Below are 15,022 nucleotides of genomic sequence, written 5' to 3' on the forward strand. Positions count from 1 at the left end.
CTGGAACATCAGCACCCACACAATAACTCACCAACAGGACACACAGCCCATAAACTACACTGTGACTTCACTTCTCTGTGTTACACAAACAGACTGCTCCACATTAGCATTCCCTAGAAGTTCCATTGACCAGCCTGGCACCACTTAGCGATAGCTGAAAAGCACATTGGGAGTTGCAAGGCGTACTTTATGGACCGTTAACATCAGGGCACACTTAGTAACACAAGCAGGGATGCACGATATATTGGTGAACATATCGGAATCGGACAATATTAGCAAAAATGCCAACATCGGTATCGGCCCGATGTCTAGTTTAACGCCGATGTTAAAAACTGATGTCAAAGCTGCAGTGCATACCTACAGTTGAAGTCGGAAGTTTACATACACTTATGTTGAAGTCATTAAAACTTGTGTTTCAACCACTCCACAAATGTCTTGTTAAAACCTCTCTAGGGTACGTGGGACGAAATCGTCCCAAACAATTCAACAGCCAGTGACAAATCAGAGCGCCAAATTTAAAACCAAAAAATTTCATAATTCAAAGTTCTCAAACATAAGACTCTCGTTAATCTAACCACATTGTCCGATTTCAAAAAGGCTTTACAGCGAAAGCAAAACATTAGATTATGTCAGGAGAGTACCCTGCCAAAAATAATCACACAGCCATTTTCAAAGCAAGCATATGTCACAAAAAACAAAACCACAGCTAAATGCAGCACTAACCTTTGATGATCTTCATCAGATGACACTCCTAGGACATTATGTTATGCAATACATGCATGTTTTGTTCAATCAAGTTCATATTTATATCAAAAACCAGCTTTTTACATTAGCATGTGATGTTCAGAACTAGCATACCCACCGCAAACTTCCGGTGAATTTTCTAAATTACTCACGATTAACGTTCACAGAATACATAACAATTATTTTAAGAATTATAGATACAGAACTCCTTTATGCAATCGCGGTGTCAGATTTTAAAATAGCTTTTCGGCGAAAGCACATTTTGCAATATTCTGAGTAGATAGCTAGCTGTGATGGCCGGGCTAATTTGACACCCACCAAATTTGGCCCTCACCAAACTCAGATTTACTATAAGAAAAATTGGATTACCTTTGCTGTTCTTCGTCAGAATGCACTCCCAGGACTTCTACTTCAACAACAAATGTTGTTTTGGTTCCAAATAATCCATAGTTATATTCAAATAGCTCCGTTTTGTTCGTGCATTCAGGTCACAATGCGAAGGGTGACGCGGCGAGCGCATTTCGTGACAAAGAAATTCAAAATATTCCATTACCGTACTTCGAAGCATGTCAAACGCTGTTTAAATTCTCGTAAAATAACGATAATATTCCAACCGGGCGACGTCGTATTCATTCAAAGACTGAAAGAAAAACATGGAGTTGTTTCGTGGACGCACATCTCCAGTGCCATTGTTCCCTGCCTGACCACTCACCAAAACTCCTGCTGTTTTTCGCCCAGAGACTGCAGAGACATCATTCCACTTTCTGGCACCTTCTGAGAGCCAATGGAAGCCTTAGAAAATGTCACGTTACAGCAGAGATGCTGTATTTCTGATAGAGATGCCACAGAAGGAGAATTTGTTCAGACAGGGCACTTCCTGTATGGAATCCTCTCAGGTTTTGGCCTGCCATATGAGTTCTGTTATACTCACAGACACCATTCAAACAGTTTTAGAAACTTTAGAGTGTTTTCTATCCAAATCTACTAATTATATGCATATTCTTGTTTCTGGGCAAGAGTAGTAACCAGTTTAAATCGGGTACGTTTTTTATCCGGCCGTGCAAATACTGCCCCCTAGCCCCAACAGGTTAAGAAACTATCGTTTTGGCAAGTCAGTTAGGACATCTACTTTGTGCATGACACAAGTAATTTGTCCAACAATTGTTTACAGACAGATTATTTCACTTATAGTTCACTGTATCACAATTCCAGTAGTTTACATACACTAAAGTTGACTGTGCCTCTAAACAGCTTGGAATATTCCAGAAAAGGATGTCATGGCTAATTGACATCATTTGAGCCAATTAGTGGTGTACCTGTGGATGTATTTCAAGGCCTGCCTTCAAACTCAGTGCATCTTTGATTGACATCATGGGAAAATCAAAAGAAATCAGCCAAGACCTCAGAAAAAGAATTGTAGACCTCCACAAGTCTGGTTCATCCTTGGGAGCAATTTCCAAACGCCTGAAGGTACCACGTTCATCTGTACAAACAATAGTATGCAAGTATAAACACCATGGGACCACGCAGCCGTCATATCGCTCAGGAAGGAGACGCGTTCTGTCTCCTAAAGATGAACGTACTTTGGTGCGAAAAGTGCAAATCAATCCCAGAACAACAGCAAAGGACCTTGCGAAGATGCTGGAGGAAACAGGTACAAAAGTATCTATATCCACAGTAAAACGAATCCTATATCGACATAACCTGAAAGGCCGCACATCAAGGAAGAAGCCATTGCTCCAAAACCGCCATAAAAAGCCAGACTACAGTTTGCAACTGCACATGGAGACAAAGATAGTACTTTTTGAAGAAATGTCCTCTGGTCTGATAAAACAAAAATAGAACTGTTTGGCCATAATGACCATCGTTATGTTTGGAGGAAAAAGTGGGAGTTTCACAAGCCAAAGAACACTATCCCAACCGTGAAGCACGGGAGTGGCAGCATCATGTTGTGGGGTGCTTTGCTGCAGGAGGGACTGGTACACTTCACAAAATAGATGGCATAGTGAGGAAGGAAAAAGATGTGGACATATTGAAGCAACATCTCAAGACATCAGTCAGGAAGTTAAAGCTGGGTCGCAAATGGGTCTTCCAAATGGACAATGACCCCAAGCATACTTCCAAAGTTGTGGCAAAATGGCTTAAGGACATTCAAAGTCAAGGTATTGGAGTGGCCATCACAAAACCCTAACCTCAATCCTATAGAACATTTGTGGGCAGAACTGAAAAAGCGTATGCGAGCAAGGAGGCCTACAAACCTGACTTAGTTACACCAGCTCTGTCAGGAGGAATGGGCCAAAATTCACCCAACTTATTGTGGGAAGCTTGTGAAAGGCTACCCGAAATGTTTGACCCAAGTTAAACAATTTAAAGGCAATGCTACCAAATACAACACATAACCTGGTCTGGTTGAACCTCACTAGCCAGATGAAGCTACCTGGCTGCTTATAACTTTAGCTAGTTATTTATTTTCAATGACTGAAGTTCAATTTCAATAGGTGAACAAGTGGCAACCTAGCTAATACTTAGTCACAATGATTCCTAAATCATTGCTAAGAATAATGAAAATGACTGCATTTTCTACTGGTCATTGTTTTCAGGCTGGTTGTATTGGTGCTAGCTAGGTACCAAGCTAAAGCTAGCTACCCCAGAAGTTGAGGTGGAACAAATTATGCTTTATTACCAACGCGGTATTGTAAACACATCGTTCGTGGCCGGTGTTTGCTTGTTTGCAGACTTTCGTACAGCTTTGACAGTGCTACTGCGTCTTTGCGTGTCAAAAAAGATACAAACGGCATTCCATAGTATGTATGTCGTGAAGCTAATAGCAGTGGCGCTAATAACTGTGTGTAACTCCAGTAGGGCAACATCTGAAAAATAGATAGCGTGTAACGGTGCTCGACCAGTCGGTGAAAGCCAACATCACCCACGTCAGAGAACGGTTGATTGTCAAGGACAATGAATTCAATTATCTTGGCTTTAATGGATTTCGCCTTTGAGTTGTCTCGCTGACATTTTATTACTCTTTCAAATGATTGTTCGACTTGTTGACTGCTCGATCCACACAGCAAACATTGTGGGCTAGGTTAGGGATGCTGTGTTGCACAAGAAGCGCAAAATTTTACTTGGCCTCATTACGTCATGTACTTAAAGTCGGAAGTTTACATACTCCTTAGCCAAATACATTTAAACATTTTTAGTCATTTAGCAGACGCTCTAATCCAGAGCGACTTACCGTAGTGAATGCATACATTTCATACATTTTTTCCCCATACTGGTCCCCCGTGGGAATCGAACCCACAACCCTGGCGTTGCAAACACCATGCTCTACCAACTGAGCCACACGGGACCTACTTTGCCAAACGGGTGATTTAACAAGCACATTCGCGAAAAAAGCACTGTCGCTGCACCAATGTGTACCTAACCATAAACATCAATGCCTTTCTTAAAATCAATACACAAGTATATATTTTTAAACCTGCATATTTAGTTAATATTGCCTGCTAACATGAATTTCTTTTAACTAGGGAAATTGTGTCACTTCTCTTGCGTTCTGTGCAACAGAGTCAGGGTATATGCAGCAGTTTGGGCCGTCTAGCTCGTTGCGAACTGTGTGAACACTATTTCTTCCTAACAAAGACAGCCAACTTCGCCAAACGGGGGATGATTTAACAAAAGCGCATTTGAGAAAAAAGCACAATCGTTGCAAGAATGTACCTAACCATAAACATCAATGCCTTTCTTAAAATCAATACACAGATGTTTATTTTTTTTAAACCTGCATATTTAGTTAAAAGAAATCCAGGTTAGCAGGCAATATTAAACTAGGGAAATTGTGTCACTTCTCTTGCATTCATTGCACGCAGAGTCAGAGTATATATACATATATTTTTACACCTTTATTTAACTAGGCAAGTCAGTTAAGAACAAATTCTTATTTTCAATGACGGCCTAGGAACAGTGGGTTAACTGCCTTGTTCAGGGGCAGAACTACAGATTTGTACCTTGTCAGCTCGGGGATTCGAACTTGCAACCTTTCGGCTCCAAGCCCAATGCTCTAACCACTAGGCTACCCTGCCGCCCCATATGCAACAGTTTGGGCCACCTGGCTCAGAACGGTTCCGTATTTCACTGAAAGAATAAACGTTTTGTTTTCGAAATTTCCGGATTTGACCATATTAATGATCTAAAGCTCGTATTTCTGTGTGTTATTATGTTATAATTAAGTCTATGATTTGATAGAGCAGTTTGACTGAGCGGTGGTAGGCAGCAGCAGGCTCGTAAGCATTCATTCAAACAGCACTTTCGTGCGTTTGCCAGCAGCTCTTCGCTGTGCTTCAAGCATTGAGCTGTTTATGACTTCAAGCCTATCAACTCCCGAGATTACGCTGGTGTACCCCATGTGAAATGGCTAGCTAGTTAGCGGGGAGCGCGCTAATAGCGTTTCAATCGGTGACGTCACTCGCTCTGAGACCTTGAAGTAGTTGTTCCCCTTGCTCTGCAAGGGCCGTGGCTTTTGTGGAGCGATGGGTAATGATGCTTCGAGGGTGGCTGTTGTCGATGTGTTCATGGTTCGGGGCGAGGAGGGGGACAGAAGCTATACTGTTACACTGGCAATACTAAAGTGCCTATAAGAACATCCAATAGTCAAAGATATATGAAATACAAATAGTATAGAGAGAAATAGTCCTATAATTCCTATAATAACTACAACCTAAAACTTCTTACCTGGGAATATTGAAGACTCATGTTAAAAGGAACTACCAGCTTTCATATGTTATGAGCAAGGAACTTAAACGTTAGCTTTTTTACATGGCACATATTGCACTTTTACTTTCTTCTCCAACGCTTTGTATTTGCATTATTTGAACCAAATTGAACATATTTCATTATTTATTTCAGGATAAATAGATTTTATTGATGTATTATATTAAGTTAAATGTAAAAAAATGTTTTATTAAATTGCCCGATAAATCGGTATCGGCTTTTTTGGGTCCTCCAATAATCGGTATCGGCGTTGAAAAATCATAATCGGTCGACCTCTAATGGAAACCCAAGCCCACTCACCATTTAGACCTCAAGTTAAAACCTGGGCAGGGTTTGCAGTTTTGGGACTTTTTCTATTGGTTCTATAAGTCAGGAAAGCTCTAGACACAGATAAAGTATATATTTTTTAAATGTCAAGTATTTGCAACCCAGGGCTTCGCACCACGCCAACCCAGGGCTTCGCACCACGCCCAGCCTACCCTTTCATGTGGTGTAAAAGACTGTAAAACATAACTAGATAGAGCAGCTGAAAAATAATGCACTTTTTAGCTCAACCAGTCAATGATGGTGATTCAACTAGAACACAGAAGTGTCTAAATCCCACCCATAAGGTTCCTGGGCTATGATCCATGACAGAATGCTGCTCACACCATGACACACCAACATGACTGGAGGAGGATATATATTCTGAGAGCAGCAGACAGTGGCTAATAAAACATTGACAAGACAACACAGAAAATGTAACTGTGCCAACAGAACGAGAATGAGATTCTATGACAGTGCCCACACATGGAGTGATCTAGTCCAGACAGATGGCTGATGTAGACACAGAAAACATCATAGAGATACATCTAAAGGTGAAATGAAGTAGTGTTGTCACAATACCAGTATCGCTATACTACGACAGCAGATTTTCCATGGCAAAAAAGAAAACACGGATTAGACTAAACTCTATGGTCTGATAAAACCCTACTTTATGTAAACTTGTGGATGCAATAGCTTGCAAAATAAACAAATGTGACAACATCATGCTGTTTGTTTCTATCATTAGGACTGTTTTCTCAAGAAATTAAATCCGCTTCAAGCTTTGTTTCCTTACCACAATACTTCTGAGTATCGTGATACTGGTATCGTGACAACCCTAAAATGAAGGTCCGGGAGACAAAGGCTTCCCAGGTGTTGTATTGTGTGTTATGACCTTAAGGGGTCATATGTCATATGATAACCATCTCCCATCTGGTGCTGAGTGGTTACACCCTGCCCCCATGCCAGACACTCCCTAGCCAGAAAATCAATACAAATCCATAGACAGAGCTTCTCAGAAAGGACTCATGTGATCACAAAAGACATTCCCTTTCAACCCTGTCATTCACTGCACTGTGGACCAGTGTTGGGCTCAATTCTCACTGCACTGTGGACCAGTGTTGGGCTCAATTCTCACTGCACTGTGGACCAGTGTTGGGCTCAATTCTCACTGCACTGTGGACCAGTGTTGGGCTCAATTCTCACTGCACTGTGGACCAGTGTTGGGCTCAATTCTCACTGCACTGTGGACCAGTGTTGAGCTCAATTCTCACTGCACTGTGGACCAGTGTTGAGCTCAATTCTCACTGCACTGTGGACCAGTGTTGGGCTCAATTCTCACTGAAGGCAGTCATTTGACTGATTTGAATTTAAAAAACACACATTTAAAAACTTTCCACATAAATAAATAGCTTCTCCTTTTCAACTTAGAGGTCATTAAAATTAGATGCTCCTTTTTCAGTCATTGAATTGTAATTTCAGTTTACTTCCTGAATTAATTTAATTTGAGCCCAACCCTGCTGTGGACTCAAAGACCCAGCAGGCTATTTCATGGAGGAATTACAGTCATGGAAAGCAACACCCCTTGAGGACACTGTCAGCTGTTGCTTTAAGTCATGCTGCAAAGTCTCCTAGTTATTCTGAATGAATCTGATTGTGTCAGTTTTAGAGAGATACAGGATAAAGACATCAGCACTGCCTGTCAGGGAACAGATTTTGGACTACGTATCTGGCATATCATGGTTTCCTTTTATCCAAATGTTGAATAGACATGCAGACAAATTCATTCATTCAGGGAAGGGAATAATAACCTACTACTCTGGAGTAATCAAAACAATTAAACTGATGTTATTTGGCGGGTCATGGATCAGCTGGAACAATTCTATGTGTATGGGTTGGGATGAGGGGAAAAATCTGTTCCGATGTCGGATATCGGGTGGGGCTAGGAATTGATGTGGCCGGCGTGGGTGCAGCTCCAAAAAACTGACCCGTGCAGGACACTACCTGCAGCCAACCAGGTCCTGAGTTCAGTGTAGGGGAAACCCTCCAAAGTGTCACGAGGGCATTGTGTTTTATCTAAACAAGGTTCACGACACACTAGAGAACAGCTCAACAGTCACAACCACTGTGACCATTAATATTTGACCCTGCTGGTCATCTTTGAATGTTTGAACATCTTGAAGAACTATCTGGCCTTAATGGCCACGTGCTCTTTTAATCTCCACCCGGCACAGCCAGAAGAGGACTGGCCACCCCTCAGAGACTGGTTCCTCTCTAGGTTTCTTCCTAGGTTCCTGCCTTTCTAGGGAGTTTTTCCTAGCCACCGTGCTTCATCATCTGCATTGCTGTTTGGGGTTTTAGGCTGGGTTTCTGTATAGCACTTTGTGATAACTGCTGATGTAAAAAGGGATTTATAAATACATTTGATTAGAACACACAACACATTGTGACAACGTTATTGACCTCTTCTGATACCACTTGTGTTTGTCTTACATGACTAAATGTGCCAACCGGTCCTCAAATGATACAGACACCGGCAACTAGAAGGATAGAAAAGAATGAGTTCCTAAAATGATCCTCTCAACATTTTCAATGCACTCCGAGACGCGCCTGGTCCCATATCTGATGGAACCATAGTCAGAGAAGTTGGCTGAATATAAAAGCACATCTAGAACAAGGCTACCCTGAGACCATTCCAAGATATAAACACCAGCACATCTAGAACAAGGCTACCCTGAGTCCATTCCAGTAATAAACACCAGCACATCTAGAACAAGGCTACCCTGAGACCATTCCAGTAATAAACACCAGCACATCTAGAACAAGGCTACCCTGAGACCATTCCAGTAATAAACACCAGCACATCTAGAACAAGGCTACCCTGAGACCATTCCAGTAATAAACACCAGCACATCTAGAACAAGGCTACCCTGAGACCATTCCAGTAATAAACACCAGCACATCTAGAACAAGGCTACCCTGAGACCATTCCAGTAATAAACACCAGCACATCTAGAACAAGGCTACCCTGAGACCATTCCAGTAATAAACACCAGCACATCTAGAACAAGGCTACCCTGAGACCATTCCAGTAATAAACACCAGCACATCTAGAACAAGGCTACCCTGAGACCATTCCAGTAATAAACACCAGCACATCTAGAACAAGGCTACCCTGAGTCCATTCCAGTAATAAACACCAGCACATCTAGAACAAGGCTACCCTGAGACCATTCCAGTAATAAACACCAGCACATCTAGAACAAGGCTACCCTGAGACCATTCCAGTAATAAACACCAGCACATCTAGAACAAGGCTACCCTGAGACCATTCCAGTAATAAACACCAGCACATCTAGAACAAGGCTACCCTGAGTCCATTCCAGTAATAAACACCAGCACATCTAGAACAAGGCTACCCTGAGACCATTCCAGTAATAAACACCAGCACATCTAGAACAAGGCTACCCTGAGACCATTCCAGTAATAAACACCAGCACATCTAGAACAAGGCTACCCTGAGACCATTCCAGTAATAAACACCAGCACATCTAGAACAAGGCTACCCTGAGTCCATTCCAGTAATAAACACCAGCACATCTAGAACAAGGCTACCCTGAGACCATTCCAGTAATAAACACCAGCACATCTAGAACAAGGCTACCCTGAGTCCATTCCAGTAATAAACACCAGCACATCTAGAACAAGGCTACCCTGAGTCCATTCCAGTAATAAACACCAGCACATCTAGAACAAGGCTACCCTGAGTCCATTCCAAGATATAAACACCAGCACATCTAGAACAAGGCTACCCTGAGACCATTCCAGTAATAAACACCAGCACATCTAGAACAAGGCTACCCAGAGACCATTCCAGTAATAAACACCAGCACATCTAGAACAAGGCTACCCTGAGTCCATTCCAGTAATAAATACCAGTTATCTTGATTAACTAAATTGTAAAGTATTTTGTCAGTGATGTATTTTTCGTTATATGTAGGACACCAGCAAGACTAGCTGTCACCACTGATGGAGGCTAATGGGGATCCCAACAAATCAATAAAAAATAAAAGAACTTGGAAGACGTTCACATGGTAAATGATATGAATACATACCAGAGGTCTCTGTCTGAACCAGACTACGAATATAACAGCCTTTCAGTGTAATGACCTCCCTCTACCAGGACTACAGCCCCACCTGAGGTCAGCACAATCTATTCAATTTACTGTCACGTCTAGAGGAGGCCTAAATCCAATCATGTATTCCACTGACCCTCACTGGAAACAAACAAACACATGCTGACCCATAGTCACTCAAACAATCAACTGCAATTCCTACTAGCAAACGGCACTTTATTCCCTATATAGTGCACTACTTTTGACCAGAGCACTAAGGCATTATATAGGGAATAGGGTGCCATTTGGGACTGAGGCCTGATATGAGGAAAAACAACCTCAACGGGGACACAGGTCTGACCTGATGACAAAGTAGCCTAGAGCTACTTATGTCACCAGAAAAACGATGCATTCAACTAGACACCATTAGCCTGCCTGACTATTAATAGCCAGCTGAATGAAAAATGGCCATACGTAGTTTCTTTAATGGGTTTTTCTCCGCCAGCTCATTCCGAGGTCTCACACTTTCCACAGGAACTCTGGTCTGCTCTCTCTCCCATTATATTTCAGGGCACGTCTCCAAAGTAACGCAACTCTCTTAACAGTCCCCCTGAAACTAACTGAACAAAGGAGAGAACAATGGGAGTGGAGGCATTATGGGATCAACTCAGAGGCCTGCTTCTGTTGACTGCCTCAGTCACACACAGAGGAACACTTTCTGAGGAAAGGTGGTGGGATGGTGTGTTCCTTTATCTGTGGCTGTGTAGAGACTTACAGTTAAACTGCTCATTCTGCTATGATTAATAATCACTTTGTGTCCCCCACTTGTCCCCCTACCTTGTTTGCCATGGAATAAATGTTGCAATGAATCTGTCATATACAAGTGGGGGGGAAGAGGTCAATTAGAAATTAAACCTGCTCATTCTAACTGGACCCTCGGACAGTGTTCTGCTGCCAGCAGCCAACTACTAGGACACTGGGCCTACATTTCCCAACAACTAGAGGAAAAGGGTTGTCCCTCCTGTTCAAGCAGTCAGCTGTGTGTTGAGCAATATTTGAAGCTGCTGTCTGTAGCTGTGATTGGGTAGAAAGGCAGAAAGTGGGATGCCCATTGCCCCAAAAAAACAAAAGCTTTATTTACAAAGGAGAGGCCAAAGAATGGAGCTGAGCTCAGAGCCCCAGCATGCCTCATTCCAGCAGGAGACTCAGTCACACTGTAGTGAGGCAGGCAGTTAATCTGGACTTGCTGAAAGGAGGAGTCTCCATGTCTTTCTGCCATGGCTAACGCTAGCTAGTGTGCCTCAGGATATCAACTATAAACTATCAACAAATCATGCATATATATTTCAAATGTGAATGCTTGTGAGATTAGACAGATGATGTGAACTCATTTGATTAAAAAAACAGTTCAACTTCAACTGTAGAAAAACCTTTAGTTTAAAATGTATACTAGGGATGAATTAATTGTTAGTCATCTGGAGGGGTTACTTTGCTTCAATTCTTTGAATGATGAAACTGCCTCTCAGCATGTTGCACAACTGGTGAAAAAGAGGAACGGGATATTGATGTTATTAGACAAAATGGAGAAATGTAGTGCCTGATGGACTGCAGAAATAGATATGAACTGTATTAGACTAAATGGAGAGATGTAGTCCCTGATCGACTGCAGATATAGATATGAACTGTATTAGACTAAATGGAGAGATGTAGTGCCTGATGGACTGCAGAAATAGATATGAACTGTATTAGACTAAATGGAGAGATGTAGTGCCTGATGGACTGCAGAAATAGATATGAACTGTATTAGACTAAATGGAGAGATGTAGTGCCTGATGGACTGCAGAAATAGATATGAACTGTATTAGACTAAATGGAGAGATGTAGTGCCTGATGGACTGCAGAAATAGATATGAACTGTATTAGACTAAATGGAGAGATGTAGTGCCTGATGGACTGCAGAAATAGATATGAACTGTATTAGACTAAATGGAGAGATGTAGTGCCTGATGGACTGCAGAAATAGATATGAACTGTATTAGACTAAATGGAGAGATGTAGTGCCTGATGGACTGCAGAAATAGATATGAACTGTATTAGACTAAATGGAGAGATGTAGTGCCTGATGGACTGCAGAAATAGATATGAACTGTATTAGACTAAATGGAGAGATGTAGTGCCTGATGGACTGCAGAAATAGATATGAACTGTATTAGACTAAATGGAGAGATGTAGTGCCTGATGGACTGCAGAAATAGATATGAACTGTATTAGACTAAATGGAGAGATGTAGTGCCTGATGGACTGCAGAAATAGATATGAACTGTATTAGACTAAATGGAGAGATGTAGTGCCTGATGGACTGCAGAAATAGATATGAACTGTATTAGACTAAATGGAGAGATGTAGTGCCTGATGGACTGCAGAAATAGATATGAACTGTATTAGACTAAATGGAGAGATGTAGTGCCTGATGGACTGCAGAAATAGATATGAACTGTATTAGACTAAATGGAGAGATGTAGTGCCTGATCGACTGCAGAAATAGATATGAACTGTAAAGGCCCAGTAAGTGTTGGTTACATAGGCAGTAGACATTCAACTAGTAAAACATGCTTCATAATTACTGTAAGAAAAGAGAGAAGTGACTGCAAGAGTGGACCCTCTTATTTCATCAGTTCATTAGCCATGTCTATACCTCAGCTCTAGGCAAGTTAGAATAGGATAGGCCAAACAAATCTAGCCTAGCAGGATTGGACTGGACATACAGACACAACATGAACCACCTAATTATAGTGAGTGATACTGGCTGCCATAAATAGGAGCAGCGAGAGTTAGAGGTGAAAGAGAGAGAAGAGCTTAGGGGAGAGGGGTTAGGAGAGAGAGAGAAGAGGTTAGGGGTGAGCGAGAGAGAGAGAGAGAGAGAGGTTAGGGGCGGGCGAGAGAGAGAGAGAGGTTAGGGGTGAGCGAGAGAGAGAGAGAGAGAGAGAGAGAGAGAGGTTAGGGGTGAGCGAGAGAGAGAGAGAGAGGTTAGGGGTGAGCGAGAGAGAGAGCAGAGAGAGAGAGAGGTTAGGGGTGAGCGAGAGAGAGAGAGGTTAGGGTGAGCGAGAGAGAGGAGAGGTTAGGGGTGAGCGAGAGAGAGAGAGAGGTTAGGGGTGAGCGAGAGAGAGAGAGAGGTTAGGGGTGAGCGAGAGAGAGAGAGAGGTTAGGGGTGAGCGAGAGAGAGAGAGAGGTTAGGGGTGAGCGAGAGAGAGAGAGGTTAGGGGTGAGCGAGAGAGAGTGAGGTTAGGGGTGAGCGAGAGAGAGTGAGGTTAGGGGTGAGCGAGAGAGAGTGAGGTTAGGGGTGAGCGAGAGAGAGTGAGGTTAGGGGTGAGCGAGAGAGAGTGAGGTTAGGGGTGAGCGAGAGAGAGTGATGTTAGGTGTGAGAGAGAGTGAGGTTAGGTGTGAGAGAGAGAGAGGTTAGGGGTGAGCAAGAGAGAGTGAGGTTAGGTGTGAGAGAGTGAGGTTAGGGGTGAGCGAGAGAGTGAGGGATGAGGAGCTAGAGAGATGAGGGGAGCGTTCCTCTGCCCAGGTGTTGCTGAAGCATACCAGATCTAACAACGCCTGGATAGGCATCAGTTTACCACATCATATGTTATAGCAATCTGGTGCCCAACGGCACAGTCGATGATGTGACACGCAACCATTGGTTGATGCACGCAACGTCTGAGCAGGGGAACACGACCAAGCTCTCCAGGCGTTCAGGCCAAAACACACGTGCAGAAGAGCAGAGAAGAAGAAATCACTCATGCATTAAGATGAGAAAATGCAAGAGACGATAAGGCCAGTCGCTTTTCCCAGAGATTGTGAAATGAGTAGGAAAGCAATGGACCCATGTGTTCCTCGAAAGTCTCTCCACACTAAATCACAGTGGGATCATGAACTATGTCTAAGAACAATATATAACCCCAGTCCTAATGCTCAGCTGTATGGTTGGTTATACAACCCATCATCTCTCTCTGCTGCAGGGAATGGCACAATTATTGAGCTGCTCGGATGCAATCTGTTAAAACACAGGGATTATAAATCACGCATGGATGGCATGGCCCCGGCTGATCCTGACTCTCACACACACACACACACACACACACACACCAAGACCCATCGTCACAGCAGCAGTAGAGTATAGGCTGCTTTCAGTTTCAGACACCAGGGTGATTTAGTAAGGGCACCTATGTGACACGTGTTTCACAATGGTCAATAGGGCATGATTAGGATTATGACACACGATTGTTTGAACTTAATGTGGCCTTGAGTATTGGATGTGCCACCGTATCAGATGGAAACACCACCACAGACCTGTGTGTGTGTGTGGTTGAGTAGTTGAGAGCAGCCTCAATAGCAATGCATGAAAGTCTGGCATGGTACCAATAGGGCATGATTATGACACACATGTATGTTTGAACTACTGCATTTAATGTGGCCTTGAATATTGGATCTCAAAATGCCAGTGTATCAGATAGAAATGATGTGTGTGTGTGTGTGTGTGTGTGTGTGTGTGTGTGTGTGTAGTTGAGAACAGCTAAGAACAAATCAAAATCAAATAAAATGTTATTTGTCACGTGACGAATACAACAGGTGTAGTAGACCTTACCGTGAAATGCTTACTTACAAGCCCTTAACTCCATTTCTTGAACTGCATTGTTGGTTAAGAAAACATTTACTAAATAAACTAAAGTAAAAAATAAAATAAAAAGTAACAGTAAAATAACATTAACGAGTTAGTTGAGGTCATTTGTACATGTAGGTAGGGGTAAAATGACTATGCATAGATAATAAACAGTGAGTAGCAGCAGTGTAAAAACAAAGGGGAGGGGTGTCAATGTAAATAGTCCAGGTGGCCTCAGTATCTCTGGTATTAAAGTCTGGGATGGTGGCCTATGCTTCTGGCCAAACATAGCCAGCAATGTGGAAAGCTTGTAAGTCTGGAGACATGAAAGGAACAAAGTTATCCAATATGTGTTAGGCTATGCAGCGGGTTAAGATCCATTACCTCACTGCTCATATAATGGAAATAAAAGGAAGGTGTCATTGTGATAAAAAAATGCCTTCTCGAC

At 42.5% G+C, this 15,022-nt stretch overlaps 1 protein-coding gene across 1 annotated transcript in view; it reads right to left on the minus strand.

Moving 5' to 3' along the window:
* Positions 1-15,022, minus strand: part of LOC106573947 (trafficking kinesin-binding protein 1) — an 89,910-nt gene that overhangs the window by 73,709 nt on the left and 1,179 nt on the right. The gene's annotated exons all lie outside the window — the stretch shown is intronic.

Source organism: Salmo salar, chromosome ssa05 (assembly GCF_905237065.1).
Source record: "Salmo salar chromosome ssa05, Ssal_v3.1, whole genome shotgun sequence".
In the NCBI taxonomy this organism is placed as follows: domain Eukaryota; kingdom Metazoa; phylum Chordata; class Actinopteri; order Salmoniformes; family Salmonidae; genus Salmo; species Salmo salar.